At 37.4% G+C, this 14891-nt stretch overlaps 1 protein-coding gene across 4 annotated transcripts in view; it reads left to right on the top strand.

The window, feature by feature from the left end:
- The first annotated feature begins 1312 nt into the window (after positions 1-1312).
- The window catches only part of LOC131066247 (uncharacterized), a 226552-nt gene continuing 212973 nt past the window's right edge, over positions 1313-14891 (top strand). For 2 of the 4 annotated variants that reach the window (XM_058000963.2, XM_058000964.2), the window contains exon 1: positions 1313-1463. The gene's annotated coding sequence lies outside the window, so the exon portion shown is untranslated. Of the gene's footprint in view, positions 1464-1527; positions 1684-14891 lie in introns of those variants that run through there. The other 2 variants (XM_058000961.2, XM_058000962.2) reach the window with 2 other exon arrangements.

Genomic DNA, 14891 nt, shown 5'->3' on the forward strand with positions numbered 1-14891 from the left:
AATGGGTATGTCGGGGGGTCACTGTTATAGTTTTGTTAGATGTTGGACAGATATACTTTTTGGAGTTCTATGTTATCCTTTTTTTTAAGAAATAATAATAAAATCATATATTACCAATGAAAAAAATATAAAATTTTACGCCCTATGTGACCTATCTCATTAACAAAACTTGATTTGCGACATGTGGTTATGAATTGATAGGTAATGCTCTCTTGGAACCCATTCACCATTACTTGCTAGATATCCGAGAAGTCAAGATGGTATAGAAAGACACCATAAAGGAGTTTGTTGATTTAATAGGTGAATGGTTATTCTAGGTCAAAGCTCTTGTTCGACTCAATTAATAACAATGAGAAAGATCAAATACAACACTTGCAGACATGTAAATGGCCTTTATGATGACGTACATTCAATTCCTTTATTGCCTTTTAAATTTAAAGTGTGTTCTAATTAGTTTCTTCATGATCCTTGCATTCTCCTTCACATTTGTTTAAATGCAGAATGTAAGTTCTTAAATACCATGACATATCAATATGTCCAATAAATTTGTATAAATTGGCTACTAATATCTTGTGAAGAGGGCGAGAAAGTTTAATTGAATTCAATGTCTTCAAATTTAGGGGCTATTTTTGCTCTCCTCAATATTGACTTGGTTAGTCTCCTTAGGAAATGATCTTAAGGTTTAAAGCACCTATTTTGCAATAAGGCATTAATATCATATAATTAGAGTGAATGGGGTGAGTAGAGATGAATAAAGATGAGATTATGAGACTAGTCTAATACCAAAATATATTGCTTGGTGATATGTTTTTTTCTTTTCTATTGAACAAAGCTAAGAATTGCAAAGAGGAGGTAGCTAATAAAACGTTGCACATAGAATCAAGTCAAACTATATTGTATCAAGATACTCTTATCAAGACAATCATCTAATTAGATGAAAATGACAATTCAACTATCATAAAAAGATGTGACGAACCACCCATAATATTTATTAAAAAAAAAGATCCAACGATACACAAAACCTATCCAAATCTCTTCCAAACTCCTCCAAACATAAATATGCTAATTTCACTATTACAAAGCTATACACACATGATACATATCTTTTGTGCTTCCAAACTCTTCCAAACCATTACAAAGCTATACACACAATGCGTATCTTTTGTGTAGAATACTCAAATTCATCCAATGCATGTACGTCTAGTGTAGTATGCGTATTCACTCGGCATATCCCTTTACTGTAGTGCACTTAACATATACACCCACGGGACATGAATCTTAACACGGTAAGTATATAAACAACGTATATATCAACGTATATATTAAGTTTACCCTTCCATGAGCGCCCACAAGTATATATTATCTACAGAGCTCAAATGTGGTATTAATTTGCTGCTTTACGACATAATTTGCTGCACATCTGGCTTTGACTGTTGGAGAAGAATCGTTGGTGCGAACAGCAGGTGAGCATTAAATCAAGCATTTGAAATGGTACTGAAGAGAAATTCGTGGGAAAATACAGTTATACTTTTTTCTGGGCTCGACACTACTTATAAAAATGGCTTTCACAAATCCTCACATGAATTCTATGAACTCATGGTTTGTCTGAGCCTAGATTTCACTTGTCAGCCTAATGGAATTAAAAGTTCTGATTTGTCTCCTAGCGGTTTCATATACGTGCAAGTAAGAAATTTGATATCTATTTAATTTTGGGGGAATTTTAGGGTTTGATTTTCGCGATTTCGAGTTAAAAATTGGAAAAATGATTGCGACAAGTAGGATTTTGGTGACATAATGCTTCCTACTTTAGAAGCTATTGTATTTTGAATTTGATTGTATAAAGTTAAGCGGGAGTTTGAATTACACCATTCTTTTTTTACCTCGAAATTCAGTTAGTGGAAGCTTTAGTTTTTTTGACTGTGAAATTGTGTCTCTTTAATTTTTGAAATACAGTAAGTGGAAGCTTAAATTTTTCTTATTATAGTTAAAATCATGTGGTTTTTGTTTCTTGTTGAAAGTGGAAGCTTAAGTTTTATTTGATAATTAAATTATAAGAGATTTAAAAATAAAGAAAATTGGATAAGTGAATGTTTAAGAGTTCTTTTGGAGAGGTAATCTGCAACATCATCTGCTATAGATGAGATCTAAAGTTTAAGCTTAGATGCAACGTCCTAGAGGGTTTCCTTCAGCTTAAATTTATCTAGATTTTGCTCTCAGCATCGTTGGCTGCATTATCCAGGAGAACGGAATTTCCGGGCGATAATGTTATTGGTATTAGGCATTATATTTTGAATTTAACTGGAAAAAGGGAAAATTTGCTTTTGTTTTTGTAAATGAATAAATTGAAGCATAAGTTTTTATATATTTTTTATGTTTAGAGTTAAATTATGAGGTTTTTTGGGGCGAACATAAGTGGAATGTCAAGTTTTTTTGATAGTCAAGTTAGGTGATTAAACCCCTTGCAATCAAATAAATAAAAACAATTTTTTTAATAAGTAAATTGCAATGCCCACATACTATCAGATAATTTCAGGGATTGCACTGGAAGCTTAGCAGCTTAAAGCAACTTTTACCCTAGAAGCCATATCCAAGGGGTTTCACTCATGGTATGCAGCTAGCCTTGTTGTGCACATTATCATGGTGAGCATTGGGGCTCAAACCCAGGTTATTGCATTGTTAATCGCACCACCTTACCAGTAGATGACGATTGTTGAACTTATGAATGATAATGTTGTGTAGGGAATTATGAAGAAATTATAATGTATAAGCATCTGTTGTTTGGAGATTTGTAGTCATTATCCTTGTAAGGATGTAAATAAGGTGCTGTAGTCTGTAGAGAATATGTAGTGACATTAGGGGTACCTCAAATGATTTTCATGCAAGTGAATCTTAATTCTTAAATGAAACAATCAAACATGGCATGAAGAATATATGTGAAAGCTGGTGGCCTTGAGGAACAACAATTTAAACTAGTTGATAAACTTTGGAAGACTATGCAGATCACTTTGGTCAAAAGGATTTTATAAAGAGTGCATGTCAATGAGGCGGAATATTTGTGCAGCCTTGCGAATGTAGATTTTGTCTCTGTGGCTGACTGTCATGTTAAGCGAAGCTTCATGTTGTCCATGAGTCAGAGTGGCCTCTATCTAACCAAAATTTTGGTAGTACAGGCAGACTTATTTGGCTTAAAGGATAATAAAAAGACTGAAAGTCTATGTAGTGGTAGATTTTGCAGGCTAGTAAGGTAGACTTTGTGGCTGTGGCTGACTATTATGCTGAGATGAAGTTTATTGTGTCTTAAAGATTGAGGGGCTTCTATTTCACCAAAGTTTATATGGTACTTGCATCCAGCCTTCTTGGCGTGTGGGCTCTGTTAGCACGACTGTCTCAAAACAAGTTGCACACATGCAGTGCTTGAACTCTGATTGCATCCTGTTAATTGCTCTTCTTTTGCCACTTGACCATGGCCCTCTGGAATTATAATATTATGAGGATTTGAGGCAGCTTCAAGTGTGATTCCCTCCTGATTATTATAGAGAAGATGTTTTTCAGGCAATCATTTTTAAGAATTACATATTAATTGATGCTAAATGAGGCTATTTTGAGCTGGGATCAATCTGACATGTTTTTGCAGGAATTTAGTAGAACAAACAATATTTAGATTGCATATGCACAAGAGGGACTTTGAGAAAAAATATATTAGAAGCCAAATGCACGTGCTTCTGAAGCATTACCAGCCAATTCTGATCTGTGCTTGGGTTGTTTTCACAATCTTTAGATTGTATATGCACAAGAGGGACTCTGGGTAGAATGGGGTACGTTGGTAGCCACCTCATTTGAGATATGGAGATGAGTTTTGAAGGCATAGGCAAGTGCAATCTCTGTCTTGGAGTTGCCAAGTGTTTAGTAGAATTAGATAATGAATGTACCATGATTATATGCTTTAATTATGGGTATTTCTGATCTCTACTTTCCCCTTAAAACAGGATAGAAGCCAGGAAATCAGACTTTGACGTTATTGTGTGCTTGAAATCCGATTGATAGTGGAAAATAGGGGTATTCACATACTGCTCTACACAAGAATGGAAGTACTGAAATGTAAATAGAACATGACACCATGATATGAGCTGGGAAAACCCCTTTGAGAGGTGAAAAACCCAGTTGGTAGGAGCAATTGTACTCTACAAAAGCATATTACTCTAAAATAGATTAGTACAAAGACATTTCTGTCCTTTGTCTAAACAATGGCTAGCTCAACTTCTCAATCTGGGAGATACAACATTCAATTGTCAACTCTTTGCTGAATTCCAGAATGGTATATTATTTAATTGTCCTTGTCCCTTCTTGTTCTGGATCCCTAGTGTTCTTTATAAAGTCATAGGAGACTGCGCTTACGTTTGCCACACTGTTGAATTAGGAACATAAGAGTCAGGAGTGAAGAATCATTTTAAATTCTACACTTTGTCTAGTTTGGGGGAAATAACCCCTTTCAACCAGTGTTGATTGTATAACTGCTTGCAGGCCCTTTTAAAATTGCCAGTCTTGTCAATTTTATGTTTTGCTTCTTTTGGAGGCCATATCTTTTACTTATGGACTTGGAATGAGATGCTGTTTTTTTGCAAATGCATAGAATGTTCAGAGAAACACGAGTATATAATGATATTCAACTTTTGGTGCGAAAGGGATGTAGGTTTTGGCCCTACAATATTCTGAAGCATCTTTGCCCTTATGGATGAGCTGACTCCTCGATAATCTACCCCACAAAAGAAAATACTTGGGAAAAAGGACATACCCTTCTGTATGTGTATAATTTAACAACACCTGTTGTGCTGCAACTCCAATCGCTACATATTTTGATGGTTCTCAAGCTATTCTACAATGGCTGCTATGGGTTAGGAATGAAATCCCCCTGCATATAATTGAGTGGTACCAATTACATGTTACAATTCTTGTGCATGTTGATCCTTCAACCCCCTTTGATGCTTTTCACATGCGACAGTGATTTTTTTTGCTTGTTTCTTCTGTAAGCCCTTGTGCTACAGTGACTTGTGACAACATATTATGCTGTTTTGTATGATGTTACTGATGAATAATGATGAACAGCTAATACTCTAACCAGTACTGAGAGGGGGGGGGGTGAATCAGTGCAGACAAAAACTTGCTTCACACTCTCTAAACACAGATAACTGGTTGTCTATATCATTGTACTTAACCATAGCAATACCGGTTAACAAAAATACTTCAGACAGCTAAACCGGTAAAACAAAAGTACTTCAAATAGCATCCAACAATTTTCAAATCTAGATAGCTATTTTACCAGTTTGATCATGCATGAGTTGTATTAGTAATATCACAACCATTAGCTCTGCATGCATATACAACTGAACAAAAACTACTCAATCATCACATGAAAAATACATAGCCCATGACACACAGATTTTTCACGTGGAAACCCAAATGGGAAAAACCACGGTGGGAATGAATACCCACAAACTTGTTTTTGAACTCTTTTGAAGTCCGCTTTGTTAGGAGCCTAGTACGGTTAAAGACTTTACAATAAGGTTCTGTTAGGAACCGATCCTGTTAGGGATCACCTGGTTAAGGGATGGCTATAAACCCTGTTAAAGGTTACCTCGCTAGAGGATTTAAAGAACTCAATGAGCTTGAGTCACCTGGTTAGAGGATTTGCAACAAGCCTGTTAAAGCTACCCGGTCAAGGGATTTTCCTTCTGTTGAAATGGTTAGAAGACAACAGGTAAGACTCCGATCTGATAACAGCACTACTTTGCTAAGGCAGATCCTTTTCAGTTCCTCTCTTCTGCAATCACACTCTGCAGACTCCTCACTTTGGTTTGGCAAGTATCAAAACATGCGGGGACACACACAACTTTTGCCAACATAAACAATAACAAACACCATCGACCTTATAGACAACAATTAGGTTGGTAGCATAAACCCTAAACCCTAAACATTTAGGTTTTCAGTTACAAGCGGTCCGATCTTGACCGTTAAAATGCATTGCATAGAATAAAACAATCTGAGAAAGATCTCAAGTCATTCTGCATCGTCCAATCTTCAACGCAACTGGAAAACAGTAACCCATCACGTGCTTTTTGCATACCTCTAAGAAAAACGCACATTCCCGAGGTAGACATTCAATGCATTCGATCTTTCACGTGCAAGATCCTCAAAGAGATTCTTCACATGCACATAGCTGACGTGGCACCTCGATCTCATCCTTGTCTCTTAACTAACTCATCACAAAATGTCATCGGTTGCACCGCACAAGTCAGATCGCCAAACCGGTAGTCAAATAGTGAACCTCGACACCGGTTCACTCCATCCCGGTTGACTATAGCCGCTTCCAGTCTTCACACCGGTTTATACCGGTTCACTTGCTTGAGTACCATATACCTGTTCACTTATTGATATCAATGACAACATACATTATCACCACTTCATCATATGCCAACAGTTACAACATACACTGCTGCTATGAATGGTCGTTCTTATCAATGAAGGTCATTTTACAATTCGTATACAAGCTATTATGAAGTGGTCCTTCCTATTGCATCTATGTACAATTAATGCCATACAATTTTTAGAACAAGAAAGAACTTCCCATGCTACAAGTATACACATGTTACAGCTGTGATGGAATTCCATGCAAAATACAATAATGCATACCATCATCGTGATGCCCTTGGCTGTCTTGATGCTCCTCTTTGATGCATAGGGTGCCTCACTTACTTTCCCACACAAGAAGAATTTGTTTGCTTTTCTTAGTCATATCAACCAACAAGTGAGTCATGCCACATGATATGATGTTTACATTGCTGTGGAGTGAAAATATGCATTCTTACAACACCCAAAAATGCTTCACGGTGCTGTCTATGCTCAACTCAAGGAAACATACAAGTCTTACAACTTTCACAAAACTGTCATAGTGCTGCCCATGCTTTGCAATCAATGGAACTCTATATGACAACAACACCCAATTGCTTTATGGTGCTTTCCATGCTTTATTTCAAGATGTATACTTGTTTTTATGACATCCAAGATGGTGCAGGAGCACCTAAGGTTTAGTGAATGTGTCAATTTGGGGTTTTCAGTCTTAGGAGTTAGGGTTAGGTTTATTTTGATTCAATAAGGTCTGTTGAGACCATTTGTAATGTTATTTCATGTTTTTGGGTCTGTTTGTCAAAATTGGAGTCATGATTTTCAAATTTGTAAAGTTGCTCAAAATATTGTCATTTCTGTTATCGGGATAAGTTATACCGATAAGATGTCATTGGGGTAAAAATTGTCACTACTGTTATCGGGATAGGTTAAACCGATGAGGGTATCATTGTGGTTATCGGGATAGTTTATACTATCGGATTTACAAAATTCTGTTCGGCCGACTTCGAATAGTTATTCCAATAAGGTAACAACATTGGCATCGGGATAGTTAACCCGATAAGCATCGTTGTGGTGGTTGTCATCGGAATAGCTAATCAGATAAGGTTGTCATCGGAATAATTTACACTATCGGGGTTGCAAGATATTGTTTAGCCGACTTCGATGGGTTATTCCGATAGGCATCCACATGTCTCGATCAGTATAGCTATACCGAAATCAGTGACATTGGGGTAGGTTTCTTCTATCGGGAAGACTTAAAATTGTTGTTCCGCCTTCATGTCTTATTCTGATGGAAGATCAAAGGTCGTGATCGGAGTTGTTATTCCGATATCGGTACCTAGTGTTGGTCTATCAGCTCGGCATTGCTATTCCGACACCCGTGTTCGACAACAATTTATCAAGTGTGGAATTCGAACTGTCATGCATTCCAATGGTCACGGCAGGAAAGTTCAAATTTGGTATAAATTGTAAGAGCAACAGGCAGAGAGGCAGAGAGGGGGAGAACTGGAAGAATTCTGCTATGTAATTCTGTAACTATTTTTTTTTCAAATTTGAAGACGTTGGCACCAATTTTGCAAGTTTGTTTCCACTCTGTTTCTGTAGTTTGCCCTTTTTACTGTATTTGCATATTATTGTATGAAATCAAATGTGCAGTGTGTTACCTTCTGTTGCCGATGATTGGAATTTTGCAGTTCTAACAGAAATCTGACTATTTCTCCCTGACTCGATTGTCGTAACACCTTGAAACCTGGTGTGAGGGCCCAAGAGGGGTGAGTGGACAGATTTCTATAGTTAGCATATAGGCTTATGTTTTGTTGCAATTTGATGGTTTATGTTGTGACAGGGAGTCTTTGAAAGGTTTTTCTGTGTTTTGAATGTTGTGAGTCTGTTGCCAGGAGTTTTTGTATTGCATCACAAGAACATGCCATAGAGCTGTCCCGATTAGCAATACTTGCTAGAACCTCATGTCCTCATGTAACAATGAAGAATACATGCATCCAACACCAAAAAATGCTTCATAACATTGTGCATGTTCTCAAACAATAAGTATATATCTGATACAATACCCAACACCATGCTATAGTGCTGTCTCATGTTACCCATTCATGCTAGAAGCTCAAACTCTTCATGCTACAGTAGATAATACATTCCTACAACATCGAAATAAACTTTCTATTGTGCTACTCATGCTCTCAACAACAAGTATACATGTGATACAACACACAAGAACATGCAAGAATGCTATCTATGTTACCCATACATGCTTGATCCCTTGCTAATGCAAATGGAACAAAAACTGCACTTTTCTTCTTTTTCAATCACGCACATGGCTTGCAACACATTAAAAATAATTTGCTACATGCTGCCCACATTGCTTTTAATGATTTTTATTGCTGAATGATGCCTTCATGCAACTATAATCTATGCTACCCAGGCTTGCTACCAACAACAATGGATGTGCAACTTTGCCAATATTACAAGAAATTTGAAGGCTGGAAACGTGTATTACCTTGTATATTTTATTCTCTTGTCCGTGCCTACTCGCAAGGACTAGCTTGCTCATACTCAACCCTTCGTGAATGAACTCTACTCCTTTTTTGCACAATCCAGTGGAGTTAGCCTTGAACAAAAACCCAATCTACAAGAGAAACTTAGGATGCTAACATATCCCATACACATGGCAACAATACTCTCTTACCTCTTGTGCAAATTCGGCAAGTGCTCTATCCAAGCATTATAAGACAAACTCTTACGATAAATTGATGGTGTAGACTCATGAGAAGGCTGCTTCTCCTTGCACTTGGTTCTTTATGTTTCTTCTCTCGCTCAAGTGGCTGCTCTTTCTTGCTTTGGCCATGTTTTTGGTGAAGCTTTGGGTGGAGCTTTCAACATTTGTGTTCCGAATGCTCCCTAATCTTGCAATGGGATACTAGTTGTTGTTAGCTTTATACATATTCAAATTAGGTTTCTTATTACCTTCCTTGAATGTACCTTTGCCCTTCTCTTTCCTTGATTTAGGTAAGGGGCTCCACCATCTGCCATTGGAATTATTAGTTTTCAAATCATTGAAGGAAACCATGGATGCTCTTGCATACCTTTCCAATAGTTTCTCTCTTTTGAGAAGGGGCTGGTCCACTCTCCTTTGTAGATTCTTCTTTTCTACGTCAAAGCTTTGATATGAGCACATCTTTCTCTATCAGCTCTTATTGCAATTGCTTCACCTATCTTGCAACTCTTCAATCTTCTCACTCTAATGCTGAATTCTCTATAAAGAGCTTTGTTTTCTCCCAAAAGCAACTCATGGTTTTCTTGGAGGTCTTTAAGCTTCTTCTTTGGATATTTTGTCATGGCTGCTTCTTTACAACCTGCACACCTTGAGAAGGGTTAGAATAAAAAAGGTTATACACACAAAAAGATCTATGTGTCACCCAAATATCCCCACAAGCACCAAAGATCTTGTGGCTCTGGTACCAAATTGATCTATAATTTCCCCATAAACCAGGTTAGAAACTAGGGAATCAAATATTGATGCTACTATGATTGTGGAAAACAGAAGCAAATCCATGCTGCTCTACACAAGAATGTTAGTACTGAAATGTGTATACAACATAACACCATGATATGAGCTCGGGAAAGGGGGAAAAAACCACTTTGTAGGAGCAATTGTTCTCTACTAGAGTACATTACTCTCAAATAGATAAGTATAAAGAAATTTTTTTACTATGTCTGACCTATGACAACTTCAGCTTCACAATTTGGGAGATACAGCATTCAATTACCTCCTCTTTGTTGAATTCTGGAATGGTACTATATTTAATTGCTCTTCTCCCATCTTGTCTTGGACCCCTATTGGTCTTTATAGTCTTGGAAAATGGCCCTTCATCTCTTCAAATCAGGAGCTAAAGAGTCAGGAGTGAATAATCCTTTCAAATTCTACTCTTTTTTCTATCTTGGCTGAAATTGCCTGAAGTGAATTTTGGAACTGCCCGGAGCCCATTGCGAAATTTTTTCATTCATTTCAAAATCACCCTTGTTGCTTTTGAAACTGCTTCGAAGCTCTTTTGAAACACTAGTATTATCAATCTTATGCCCTTTTGGAGGTCAAATCTTTTGCATATGGACTTGATATGAGATGTCATTTTTTAAAAATTGCATAGAGTTTCAAGAGGAACGCCAATATGTAACAATATTCAACTTTTGGTGCCAAATGAAAAGTTATTTGACCTGAAACATTCCAAAGTGTCTTTGCCTTGATGGATGAGCTGACTTCTTGATCTAGTATGGATCAATTTCACCCATGTTAAATGGGCAATCCTTAGTGGAACTGGCACTACAGTACATATTAATTTCATCCATGATGAATGGGCAATCCTTATTGGAACTGACATTGTAGTATGGTTTATTCTCCAAAAGGACACATAATAGATTTTTTCGATGTTGTAATTAATTAATGAGAGGAATACTCCTTATATAGAAAATTACAAGACGATCTTTCCATGATGGAAACGATCAAGAACAGAAACATGAAAGACAAAAAGGAAACTTCCTAAAATTAACTAAAGACGAAAGACATAAACGAAAGTTCTAAATACTAACTAAATGACTAAGATGACCATTATATCAATATTATAATATTATTTTAATACCCTCCTTTAATTGTCATCCTACTAACTACCTGTTGAAGTGTTTTTTACGCACATGCGAACACATAATAAAATATCTCAAGTATCTTATCCTCTCTTGAACAAAATTTTTTGGATGCTGAAGATTTTCTTAAGGTTCATCCAAAAAAGACTCCAAGGTTCTGAATGTAGGATCTCTACGTGTGGATAAGCTCATTGGTTTGATGTGGTTATGTTGGAATCACAAGGGGACTTACATTCCAATGCCTAAATGTTTGATTTGCTAGAACCCGATCATCTGATGCTGCTATATGGTGATGCTTTTGATCCTAAACTAGCTTGAATTGAAAAAAAGGCAAAAGATGAAGGGTTTAAGAGAGTCTATTCTAAAGCCTAGAATGTAAGAAGATAGTTGAATGATTAGCTGGAATCCTACTGGGCCAAGTCTCATCATCAAACTGAACAATTTGACACAAGCTCAATGCAATCTTCTAAGGACATTTCAAAGATGTTCGAACCATTACCGCCAAACATTGATCACCATTCAAGTTAATGCATAAACAATGAGTGTAGGATGATTCGAGGTTAAGCTCATGTTATTCTAGTTGACCACACAAGGCACACTCACAATCAGTAAGAGGCTAGTAGTATGGATTAGGTGGATTCCACATGAATACATTCAACAACTTTTTGCGTTCAATCTAATCAACATGAAAATAAATTGAGAAGTAGAACCATGAGGCTTGTTGAAGTAACAAATTTCACCATAACTTCAATGAAAAGAGTATCTCATTTACAAGTCATACCAACAATCCTTCTCCTAACCTACTTCTATTCTAATTGCTATTCTATTATTTCCTATTACTAAGTATGAGCTATTCTCCAACTATTAGCTATTCACTATTAACCTTTACAAATGAAGAGCTTGATCTTTTTATAGTGCTCTCAATACAATTCAACGGCTCAGATCAATTTGAGATCAATGGCCAGGATTTTACAATGAAAACCCTAATTAGGGTTTGTTACAACAAACTCTCCTTAGCCAATGAGAAAATTACATTCAGCGAATGTGGACCAATAGATATCAACGGTAGGTACATTGGAGTTTGTGCCATCACTGGTGAGTCAGGTACATTGAATCAAGACTTGCTGATGTGGAACTTCTTTGATTGGTGGAGATGATTGGGACGCCATCTGGGATGCCACTTCAATTTGCACCTTTGTAGGCTTGATTTGATTGATCTCTTGAAGAGATATCAAGAGATTTCTCTTGATCCTCAACATTATCTAGCTTGCTCAAGTAGTGGTGATGGGAATTATTGATATAGCTAAGTCCTTCTATCTTTGCTTGCTTTGGAATGATTGTATGTCTTCTCCTTAATACTCCTTTGATCCATTCATGCCTTCGGGGTGCTGTGAGAGTTGATGTTGTGGTTCATGTCTTTGTCTAAGTGAGTGCTCCTTGTATAATCACCTTCTTATGCTTGTCTTATGAAGTTCCCTCGAGTGTATCTTCCTTGCAGCTTGATCTTGATGTTGACATTTACTTGTTTTGATCCTCTTCCAACGCGATTCTCTTCATTTCTTTCTTCATTTTCTGCAAATTAAACAAATAAGCATCAACACATATGATTTATAACCTTTTCATACTTCTATTTTGACCTTATCTCTCATTCTGATTTCATGTGATTTTTCACTAAATCTGATCAAAGGACTGACAATAATCAGTGAATTCGCTGTGTGGAAGGTGAACTTAATATCCTAGGGCGAATCTGGGGTATCTTAATGATGAAATCTGCTGGTTGATAGGTCTCTTAACTGGGCAAATTTGCTCCAACCCGATGCTCCAATGATAAATTCGCCTTCTCCAAATGACTAACCCTGCAATTAATGGTGAAGTTCACCTTGTGTACTGATTGAAATTTGCTAATTTTTGATGCATTTCACTATATAATTGAAGAAATTCGCTGACCTGCTGTTAAATTTCACTGATAGAGAGGAACTGAGTTTTGATTTGATGCAAAAATGATCTTTCAACCTCTCTTATATATGCGACTTAGGGTAGGGATGTGTCTTTTGGGATGCAAGGCCGACTTGGTTTAGTGTAAACAAAATATAAATTGTTTTTCTTGATGCTGGCCGACTTGATAAATCATACTCTCCCATCTACCAATTCGAATTTCGAATTAGTTTAGGCACCCACAATGCTTGCCTTAATGAATTTCGCTCTAGGTCTCTTGCAAGGACAGGCCCTAAATCGAAAAATTTGCTTCATGCTCCTAGCAAGGACAGGACCTATATGATAATTTCGCTCTGTGTCCTTTCCAAGGACAGGACCTATAATGCTGTTCGCTCCAAGACCTTGGCAAGGTACGCTCATGATTCTAGACAAAGTTTGCTTTATGACTTCTCCAAGATACATATTCAAGTTCGCTTTGGACCCTCAGCAAGGACAAGGCAAGGTGACAATTTTGCTCCACGTCCTTTGGAAGGACTGGCCCTATATGACAATTTTCGCTCCAAGACCTCTCTAAGGACAAGACCCATAATGGAATTCGATCTATGTCCCTTGGAAGGATAGGCCCTATAATAAAACTTGCTTCATGTTCTCCCCAAGGACAGGCTTCATAAGGTAGTTCGCTCTCTGTCTGTAATATCCCCACAATTTTTTTTGATTTTTTAAATGCAACAAACACTTCTAGCACCCGTTAAGGTTAGGAAAGATAATCTCAATGCTGCTGAAAGTAACCCTTCCCACCTTTTGATCACTGAGAGCCCAATCTGGGAGGGTGAGAGCATACAGTGTTGAGGGGATTGTTAGAAGCTTGAAAGCTGAAATTGATTACAAATTTGGGCGGCAAGCCAGCCCCTTCCCCTTTCTAGCGGGAATAGAAAACTAGAATGCTTGGCGGTAAACAAGCCAAGGAGAACAAGAACAAAACTAGACACGAATCACTCAACCGCAATATTTCAGCGGGAGGACTGAACACTTACAACAAAGCTCAACTCAACCGCTTATGCAGCGGGAGGACCATTACAAACAAAATATCACTCCATCGCTTATTCAGCGGGAGGACATAATTACAAAGATCAAATGTAGGCGGCAAGCCAACCTCTTCCTCTTTTCAGCGGGGTATGCTTTACAGTCAAGAAGTGGCTGATAGTACTACCATTCAACCTTACAAATAAGAGATGCAATGCATAGGAAAGAGAGATTAGGCTGTCCAATACTGCTGAATATCACCAAACTTATCACAATTAACAAACTCAAACTCACCCACAAAGAAATAACATACTAAACTGGAAATACAATCTGCTGTCCGCATAACACGCAGAAAACAGCCACTGCAAAACTCACTGTTATACTCATAACTCACCCAAAACAACTTGGAATGACATGAAAATAGAAGCAAATGAAAACTCCAAACCTGCACCAGGAACACCACAAACAGATGGCACACAACCCAAGGCAGCCCAGGAATGGTACGGCCAGCAGAAGAAATACGATTTGCAACCAAAAATCAGCAAGCACACCAAAAGAAACACCAAGGTAGAAGAATGATCGCCCTCCAAATACGCTTCCAATGAGCTATTATCTAGAATAATTGATTGCACAGGCAAGGAGATATGATTGAATCTTTGCTTCAGCCACACCAAAAACCAGCAACACTGAAATCCACACCACACTGAGAAATCTCACCCTTTTGAGGTAGAAATCGCCCCAATAACAACTTCCACACAAATCAATGCCCACACAAAACGAACCAAACATTCAAAAGATCCAATTAAAGCTAGGAGTGATGTCTCACACTTGAAGTCTGTCAAAAACCCGAGGAGGTATTTTTAGTTTAGTTGTCCTTGTTTTCC

This window comes from Cryptomeria japonica, chromosome 5 (assembly GCF_030272615.1).
Source record: "Cryptomeria japonica chromosome 5, Sugi_1.0, whole genome shotgun sequence".
Lineage (NCBI taxonomy): Eukaryota > Viridiplantae > Streptophyta > Pinopsida > Cupressales > Cupressaceae > Cryptomeria > Cryptomeria japonica.